This window comes from Capricornis sumatraensis, chromosome 20, assembly GCF_032405125.1.
Source record: "Capricornis sumatraensis isolate serow.1 chromosome 20, serow.2, whole genome shotgun sequence".
Lineage (NCBI taxonomy): Eukaryota > Metazoa > Chordata > Mammalia > Artiodactyla > Bovidae > Capricornis > Capricornis sumatraensis.
In genome coordinates this window covers 59,046,498-59,056,081 of record NC_091088.1, presented here as the reverse complement: position 1 = coordinate 59,056,081, position 9,584 = coordinate 59,046,498, and the positions used below count along the sequence as shown (strand labels likewise).

The 9,584-nt window shown below is 51.5% G+C and overlaps 1 non-coding gene across 1 annotated transcript; it reads left to right on the top strand.

Moving 5' to 3' along the window:
• The first annotated feature begins 1,214 nt into the window (after positions 1–1,214).
• On the top strand, positions 1,215–1,286 carry TRNAA-AGC (transfer RNA alanine (anticodon AGC)). The gene has a single exon. It is a non-coding gene; the product is annotated as a tRNA-Ala (tRNA).
• The last annotated feature ends 8,298 nt before the right edge of the window (positions 1,287–9,584 follow it).

Below are 9,584 nucleotides of genomic sequence, written 5' to 3'. Positions count from 1 at the left end.
CAGGTCTGGACCTTTCATTCTCCAGGGCTTTGTCACAGCACGATGCCCTTATGTGTGTACCTGTGTGAGCTCAGTGGTGTCTGACCCTTTGCGACCCCGTGAACTGTAGCCTGCCAGGCTCCTCTGTCCCTGGAATCTCCCAGGCGAGAATACTGGAGTGGGTTGCCGTTTTCTTCTCCAGGACATCTTCCCGACCCAGCGATGGAACTCGAGTTTCCGGCATCTCCCGCATTGGCAGGCGGATTCTTTACCACTAGCGCCACCTGGGGAGCTCGGCTGGTAGTTGCTTTTCTTACATGGCGGCTCAAGTCTCCAAGAGATCAAGATGAAACTGCTTGTCCTCTTAAAAGCTAGGTCCTGGACTGGCATAATGCCACTTCTGTCATATTCTGTTGGTCAAAGCAATCAGGGGTTCTGGCCCAATCAGTCTAAAATTGCCAGGAACGAGCCTGTTGTATTATTCAGCTCAGTTCAGTTCAGTCGCTCAGTCGTGTCCGACTCTTTGCGACCGCATGAACTGTGGCACGCCAGGCCTCCCTGTCCATCACCAACTCCCGGAGTTCACTCAAACTCATGTCCATCGAGTCCCTGATGCCATCCAGCCATCTCATCCTCTGTCGTCCCCTTCTCCTCCTGCCGCCAATCCCTCCCAGGATCAGTCTTTTCCAATGAGTCAACTCTTCACATAAGGTGGCCAAAGTATTGGAGTTTCAGCTTTAGCATCAGTCCTTCCAAAGAATACCCAGGACTGATCTCCTTCAGAATGGACTGGTTGGATCTCCTTGCAGTCCAAGGGACTCTCACGAGTCCTCTGCAACACCACAGTTCCAAAGCATCAATTCTTCGGCACTCAGCTTTCTTCACAGTCCAACTCTCACATCCATACATGACCACTGGAAAAACCATAGCTTTGACTAGACGAACCTTTGTTGGCAAAGTAATGTCTCTGCTTTTGAAAATGCTATCTAGGTTGGTCTTAACTTTCCTTCCAAGGAGTAAGCATCTTTTAATTTCATGGCTGCAATCATCTGCGGTGATTTTGGAGTCCCCCAAAATAAAGTCTGTCACTGTTTCCACTGTTTCCCCATCTATTTGTTAGGGCTACCATAACAGTGTCTACAACAACTTAAATAAATACAATCCTGCTGTTCTCCCACTGGCCACCAGATAGTGCACTGGATTTAATATTAATACCTGACACTGGAGAAACAGCTGGGGGTATAGCTCAGTGGTAGAGCGCATGCTTAGCATGCATGAGGCCCTGGGTTCAATCCCCAGTACCTCCATCTACACATTTTGTGCTTCCCTAGTGGCTCAGACGGTAAAGAATCTGCCCACAATGCGGGAGACCCAGATTTCATTAGATCCCTGGGTTGGGAAGATCCCCTGGAGAAGGGAATGGCTACACACTCCAGTATTCTTACCTGGAAAATTCCATGGACAGGGAAGCCTGGCGGGTTACAGTCCACTGGGTCGCAAAGAGTTGGACACGACTGAGCAACTAACAGAGCAGGCAGAGGATCAGACACTGCTAAATGCTTTTGTTATTTTAGTTGAGATGGGACTTTTTATTTTAAAAAATTATTCATTTATTTATTTTTGGCTGCACTGGGTCTTCATTGCTGTGCTCGGGCCTTGTCTAATTGTGGGGAGACGGCTCTAGAGTGCAAGCTCAGTAGTTGTGGTATGTGGGATCCTGCCAGATCAGGGATGGGACCCATTTCCCCTGCATCTGCAGACTGATTCTTAACCACTGCACCACCAGGGACGTCTGAGTCTTTCAATTTCTTTATCTAAAATCAAGTCTAGAAAAGACTTGGGCCTTTATTTCGTAATGTTTGTGGAAAGATAGAAATAATCTTTTCCTGATTTGATAGAGAAGACCTACAGTTACTTATTATTAAAAAAAAATACACAAAGGCTATTTAGTCTTGCTATCACCATGGCAACAAATAATCAAGGAAGACAGCCAGTCAGAAACCTAGGCTTCTTTGAGAGGTTATTTTTCTTTGGAAATTGCAACAATTTTTAAGAGAATCTCCAAGACTCCTGTTCAAAATCTCTTTCCCAGGACAGGCTTCAGTGAACAGAGAACAGAGGTGGTTGGTAACAGAAAAATTCACTCAAGCCTTTCTGGTTGTAAAGGAAAATAAGATGAATGTTTTGGGGTTATTTTCAATCTGTCAGTTTATCGAAGCTGATTTGATTTACTGATTGATTTATTGTCTTTTGGCTGCGTTCCCAGACCAGTGTCCTTGACAGTGAAAGCACAGAGCCCTAACCACTGGACTGCCAGGGAGTTCCCTTGCCTGAAGCTGATTCTTTAGAAGGATTTATGATGCAAAATAGAATCCCTCTCATTGAAAGTGCAGGAGAGAAGGGACATCTTTATCTCTCTCGCTTTCTTTTAATGTTTAAAAATTATTTTTGCACTGTGCATGAATTCACCTCAGTCATTAATAATGTTGATTGGATAATCTGACAACCACTTCTAACCTCTTCCCATGTATTGCTATGATACTATATAGGTGATGGACAGGGAGGCCTTGCATGCTGCATCCCATGGGGTCACAGAGAGTTGGACATGACTGAGCGACTGAACTGAACTGATAATAGCTAAAAAGGTCAGCTCCACTGTTTTCCAGACCCACTTGCAGCTACTGGTATGTGGTAACCTAGTTCTGGGCAATGAGTGTGCTGGAAGCTTTGGGGAATTATTTTTGCTGCTGGATAAAAGAGGAGAGGCATGAGAGGAAAAGATTCTGTCATCACCCCTACCTCCTTGCTTTTTTGCTTGTTGTGTGAGAAGGTGATGCCTGGAGCTTGGCAGCCATTTTGTAACCATAAGGCAACAAGGTGGAAGGCAAAAGCCAACAAGTGGAGGAATAGATTCTTGGTTCTAAGTAACATGCTTGATTAAATCCAGAAGCCTCTTTCCTCCAAAATTTTAATTAAAAAGCTGAGAAATGTCCTTATTGTTTATGTCTGCTGTCAGTTTGGTTATCTGTAACTTGTAGCCAAGACACACCAGGCTGATCCATGTTCATTCCTGGATTATGCTAGAGCAGGGCTCCCAAGCTCAAATATCCACAGAGACCAGGTAGCTGATGTGGAAATGAAGCTACTATAACCTTATTTTCCTTTTATTTGCATAAACTTATAAAAGGAGGAAATAAGCACACATCCATTTCTTAATGCCAGGAGACTCCCCACTTTCTGGACGAAGTGAGTTAATCATAACAGGATCAGTGATGCTTTCATCAGGGAGTTAAATATTTGCAGCCAGAGCAATGAGCTTTACTTCCTATTTTAAAAACATGCAATGGATAAATAAAATTTCCCACCCTCAACATTTAGAACATGCTTTGTAGGAATTATGACCGCAGGGTGAAGTTACATTCCAGAAGAGATCAACCGAAAACAGTGGGGTTAACGTGGCCCCTGACAGGCAGTCTTCTCATTTGTTCTTTCATTTACCCATTCATTCAACTAACACTTAGCTTCTCCTCGGTGCCACACACAGTTCAGGGCGATGGAGACACAGCGGTGAACAGTCAGGCACTGGTTCCTGTTTGTTTGGATCTTACATTCTTGAAACCTAATCAGAACCTTTCCTCACCTGTCTGGGAAAGATTTGTGTCAACAGTCTCTCGAGGGGACTTCCCTGGTTGTCCAGTGGTTAAGACTCTGTGCTTCCAATGCAGGAGGTATGAGTTCAATCCCTGGTTGGGGAACTAAGATCCCTTATGCCCCATGGTATGCCTCCCCCCCAAAAAAATAAAACCACCACAGTCTTTCCAGGCCAAAGTTTCTTATTGTTACGTGCTGACTTGTGTCATTCCCCAAATTCACAGGTTGAAATCCTAACCCCAGCACCTCAACATGTGACTGTATTTGGAGATAGGATGCTTAGAGAGGCGATTATGTTAAAATGAGCTTAAATTGGATTACCAGGTCCTAATCTGATAGGACTGGTGGTATAAAAAGAGGAAATTAGGGCACAGACACAGACCCAGGGCAGAGCTTATGGGGACACAAGGAGAAGTTACCTGCAAGGCAAGGAGAGAGGCCTCAGAAGAAACCAACCCCCGGTGACAGCCTGATCTCAGACTTCCAGCCTTCAGAACTGTGAGAAAGTTAATTTCTGTGGTTTCAGCCACCTAGGCTGTTCTGGCAGCCCAAGCCAATAAATACATCCATCAGCGCTTCTAAAAAATTTTAATTTTAATTAATTTATTTAGTTGCATTGGGTCTTAATACAGGGTGTAGGCTTACTCACCTCCAGGCATGTGGAATCTTGGTTCTGCACCCGTGCTCGAACATACCTCCCCTGCACTGGAAGGTGGATTCTTAACTGCTGGACCACCAGGTAAGTCCCCCCATCAGCACCTTTGAAACTTGCAGCCAGTGGTTTCAATCCTAGTTCTAATCAATGCAGAATCTAAGTACTTGAGACTTATTTTTTTTTAATTTCCAGGAATACCCTGATGGTCCAGTGGTTAGGATTCTGCACTTCCACTGCAGGGGGCATCGGTTTGATTCCTACTCGGAGAACTAAGATCCCACATGCTGTGGGCCTGTCCAAAAAAAAAAAAACAAAACCCTGGATTAAAAAAATTCCACGAAAAGATGAGTCATTCATCCCATGCATATGCACCCAAGTTTTCTGTCGACTATTCTATGAATTGTCTGTACATGCTTCCTATTTATCCTGTGAAGTCCTTCTCTGAACCGTTCCCCAAAGGCTTCGGATTTGTTCACTTTCCTGGGGCATGTGAAAGTGAAAGTGAAGTCGCTCAGTCGTGTCCGACTCTTTGTGACCCCGTGGACTGTAGCCCACCAGGCTCCTCCGTCCATGGGATTTTCCAGGCAAGAATACTGGAGTGGGTTGCCATTTCCTTCTTCAGGGGATCTTCCTGACCCAGGGATCTAACCGAGGTCTCCCACATTGCGGGCAGACGCTTTAACCTTTGAGCCACCAGGGAAGCCCTTCCTGGGGCATAGTAAGCCCAAATCACAGATATGTAGTATTTGATTGGGTTTCCCAGGTGGCGCTAGAAGTAAAGAACCCACCTGCCAGTGAAGGAGACGCGGATTCAATCCCTAGGTCAGGAAGAACCCCTGGAGGGGGGCATGGCAACTCACTCCAATATTCTTGCCTGGAGAATCCCATGGACAGTGGAGCCTGGCAGGCTACAGTCCATGGGGTTGCAGAGAGTCGGACACGACTGCAGCGACTTAGCACGCAGCAGTATTTGATTCTTTCAGCCATTAGATCTAAATCTTCTGCTACAAGGGATCTGTTCTGGGTGGGGTTCTTTACCCTCCATCAAATGGTATAGTGCAGATAAGGGGTGTACAGATTCTCAGTGCTTCAGCTGGGATGGTCAACGGCAGCGTCTGCCCACGACCTCTGCATGTGGCTTAGGCGTCCCAAAACTTATCAGCTGGGTTTTCCAAGACACTTTCCCAAGAGCAAGTGTTCCAAGAGTCAGGAAGCAGAAGCTGGCAGCCTTAATGTCACCACCACTTTCTTCTTAATAAACTCCATCTCCAGATGGGGAGGCCACCAGATAAGGAATTTGCACTTACTTTTAGTTCATCCTTTGAAGAAGGAAATGGCAACCCACTCCAGTGTTCTTGCCTGGAGAATCCCATGGACGGAGGAGCTTAGTGGGCTACAGTCCACAGGTCGCAAAGAGTCGGACACGACTGAGCGACTTCACTTTAGTTCGTCACATTAATCTAGTAATTTTACACGCATTAGCTCAGTCAGTTCTCAAATAACCTCCTCACGATGTTGACGTCACTATTCCATCATTTTTACAGAAGAGGTTCTGAGGTGGAGAGTGGTCCCCGGTCTGGGCAGCCCTGCTGTTCTGTCATTATCGTCCAGCAGAGGGCGCTCCACACCCAGTCCCCATCCTATTTCTCTCCTAATAGCCACAAAGTCATGTTCACCTCCTGCCTATGAAAAAGTCAAAGTGTCAGTCGCTCAGTCGTGTCCAACTCTTTGCAACCCTATGGACCGTAGCCCGCCAATCTCCTCTGTCCATGGAATACTCCGCGCCTGGGGCTGTATCAAATACATTTCTTGGACAATCACAGCTAAACTTCACAAGAACATCTGAGGTTGAATTTTATAGATGAGGATGTTGAGGTTCAGGAAGGTAAGGGCCAAGGTCGCCCCCATAGTCAGTGGCAGTTGAGGGGCTCAGCTGAGGACAGCCTGATCCCCAAACGTGTTGTCCCAGGAAGGTTCCTGCAGCCCAGAGGGGGTCCCATCTCCCAGCACGACCCAGACAGCAACTCCCAAGTTGGCTTCTGTCCCTGGGCATCCAAGGTGGGGCTCGGACAGTCCAGCTGGGCTGTGGGGACATGCCCAGGCCTTTGTGCCTCCCTCGAGATGTGCAGGGTGGGAGGTGGTGCCTCCTGACCTCCTGGGGATGGGATCTTGGTTTCAGATACACAGATGGCTCCAGGACAAAAGGACCTGGAAGGGCAAAGATGGAGACGGTGGTTTAGGGAAAACTTTGCGAGGGACAGTGGGGGCTGGTGCCCACGTCACCACAAGGATGAGAACACAACTCAGAAGCATCTGCACTTGAGACAGTGTGTGCTGATGCTCTGCAGAGCCAGGCTGGGTTAACCGGGTGGACTCTAGGGCCAGGCTGCGACTCCCTCCTGGGAACATTTCCTCCCCTCCTAAAGACTCGGGCCCTGGGGCAGCTTCAACACTGGCCCAGACCAGCCTCAGCCCCTCACAAGTCCCTGCTAAGGGTCCCTTCTGGCATTTAATTCACCCAGATGCTGAACTGGGGAAACCTATCCCCTTAAATTACCACCTTAAGTCAGGGGCTACAAATCAGTGCTGGGGGCCGGGAGTGGACAGCCAGCCGAGGGACCCACAGACCTGTGGGAAGGGTGATGCGCATCATTGCTACTGAGAAAACCTGGAAATCTGAATTTTCCATGAACTGCTCTGAATTGAAAATCTTTGCAAATAATTAAGATTTCTGTTAAACACTATGCAGGTCGAGTGACAGATTCAGCCTGTGGACACCAGCAGGAGCCCTTGGCCCTGAGAAGCTGGTGCGTTTGTACCAGTTGCACTTCAGATGGGCAGGGACTTTCCCTCTCCTTCCCCTCCTCCCCTGCCCCTGGTGCCCTGGTCTCCACCTCTCCCTTCTCCTCCCCCACCTCTTCTCCCCTCCCCCAGGAGCACAGCCCCCTGCCTCTCAGGCTTCTCTTCCTGGAATCCTCTCCTCCTGGAGCAGGAGGTTCAGCCTCCTGGCTCAGCTGCACCCTGACACTCCCCTTGCCCGGCTGGAACCTCCATCACACAGGCCAGCCCCCATCAGATTGGAATGAGGAACAGAGGCTCACAGACGCTGGCCACAAGCATGAGTCTGGAAGGCATCGGGGCTCCACGGAGAACAAGAAAGAACTCCCGGCACTGCGGGCCTCCCCTGGTGCCCGGTGTTCGCGGACACACTCGCCCCTGTGCTGAGCCAGGAGACCCAAAGCCAAGTCGGCTGGGTGGGCCCTGAGACCGCCCCGTCACCTGGGGCTGCTGCCTCCGCGGGCGCTCATTACAGTTACATTCTTCTTGCGTCAGGATCGCTCGCGCCACCTGCAAAGGAGGGACTGAAAGGACCGGAGAGCGAGCGGTGGGCGGCGCGCAGAGAAGAGACAGGAGCGCCCGGTTCGGCGGAAGCTGCCTTCGCGGCGGGGAGGGCGGAGGGAGCGCCGAGCTGGGGCCCCACCGGCAGCTGCAGCCTCGCCCCCTCGGGGCGACTCTAGCGGCGCATGGGGTGCAGCCTCCTGCCCCAACCAGTCTTCTTCCCACGCGCCGACTTGGAGCCCGCGGGCGGCGGAGCCCTGGGCCGGCCTCGGCCTGCGTCCCGGCTCCCGCGCGCCCCTTCCTGCTCTTGCTTCCCGCCGTCGCCTCCTGGGCTTTCGTCTCGGGAGGGCGTCCCTCCAGGCTTGGCCGCCGCTCCCCTCCTCTCGGGTTTTGCGTGTTCCCCGATGGGGCGGGAGCTGACGCCGCCTGCTCGACCCAGGGCCCTGCAGGCCGTGCGGGCCCGCTTGGTCCAGGCGCCTCCTGGACGCCCGGTCCTCGGACTCGGACTCCGCTCTCCGCATTCTCCGACGCCTCCTCCGAGCTTGTGTCCTAAACCCCCTCCGGCGCCTCCTCCGACTACCAGTTCCCGCGGGCCGCCTGCAGCGCCAAGACCTCCCCCAGGTGGCCTTTGGACAATTTCAACCTCCTTTTCCTTTTTCCCCTCCATCACCTCGGCCACGTCGTAGGTCGCCCGGAGCGCCGCGGGCTCCAGGAGCCACCCCCCCCCCCACCATCTTCCTCCTCATCCTCTCAGCTCCCCAGCGCGTCCCGGGGAGCCTTCTTGCCCTTTGTGTGGGGGGGAGGTCTGGGGCTCAGTCTTGGTGGAGACACATTCATTTCAGCAGGTTCCCCGCCGTTTCAGGCCTTCCTCAGGACCAGGGTGGCCACTTGGCAGCCTGCTTCTTCCACCTTCATGCGATTCGGAGGTGTCCTCGGCCCTGACGGACAAGACCTGGAGCAGGGCCTCTTGTCCTCTTTGTCCTTCAGCCCAGCGACTCCACCACAGAAACCATTTTCAACATCTCCCTGCGAGTTTTGATGTCTGATGAAATCCCAGGGGGCCACGATGGCCAGAGCTTGGGGTCCTCCACGTCCTTCTGGGTGACCTGGCCATCTCATTTCTAGGACTCACCTCCGGAAGAGTCACTGCCCTCGAGCGTCTCATCAGGTGTGTGCCTCTCGACCGACCACAGAAGCCACCAGGTCAGGATGCTGCTCCTGGCTTCTCTGATGATCAAGCTCATCAAATCCAAGGGCTCTTTCTCTGTCACCTCCTTCTCGGTTTTGTCCAAAAGGGTCACATGGCCAAGAACTCCATGGGGCTCTCTGCCTCATTCGCGTCTCTGCAGGCCTTCCTTGCAGCCCGTCTGGAGTGTTGTGTGCAGCACACTGCCCTTGTCATTTGTCCCCACTCAGTCCTCCCCTTCCACCTCTGCCATCCTGAGGCCCGAGCTCTGATGGAAGGGTCCTTAGAATCACTTTTTGCAGAGGTACGTGGCTGCCCTCCTTGGCCCCTCTTTTGGCCTCTGGCTCTATTTCTGTGACCCTCCCCTTACTACCCACGCTAGCCTTGCTGGTTGCACCAGAAAGGGGGACCTGGGTCTTCTAATTAGGAGGGGTGTCCCCGGGGCCCTGGCCGCTGTAGCCTGTGGGGCCTTGCAACCAACAGCTATCGTTTCATCTGCCTCAGGACTCTCATGTCCTCTGCACGATCCTTGTACAAAATCCTCCAGACGGCTGTCCTTGTCCAGGATCTCCTTGGGAATGGTGGCGTGATTAATGTCCTCCACAAACTCTACCAGGGTGCCCTTGGCCTTCTTGTCCCTTGAGGCTCTCATGTTCTGGGCAGGAAGACCGGCTGCAGGACGGCTTTGACAGCTGCCTGCTCCGGGTCCTCTGGGGAGGCCCCTGCACTAGTTGGGGCCTCCTGGATGAGGAGGATGATCTCCCTCCTGCTCCA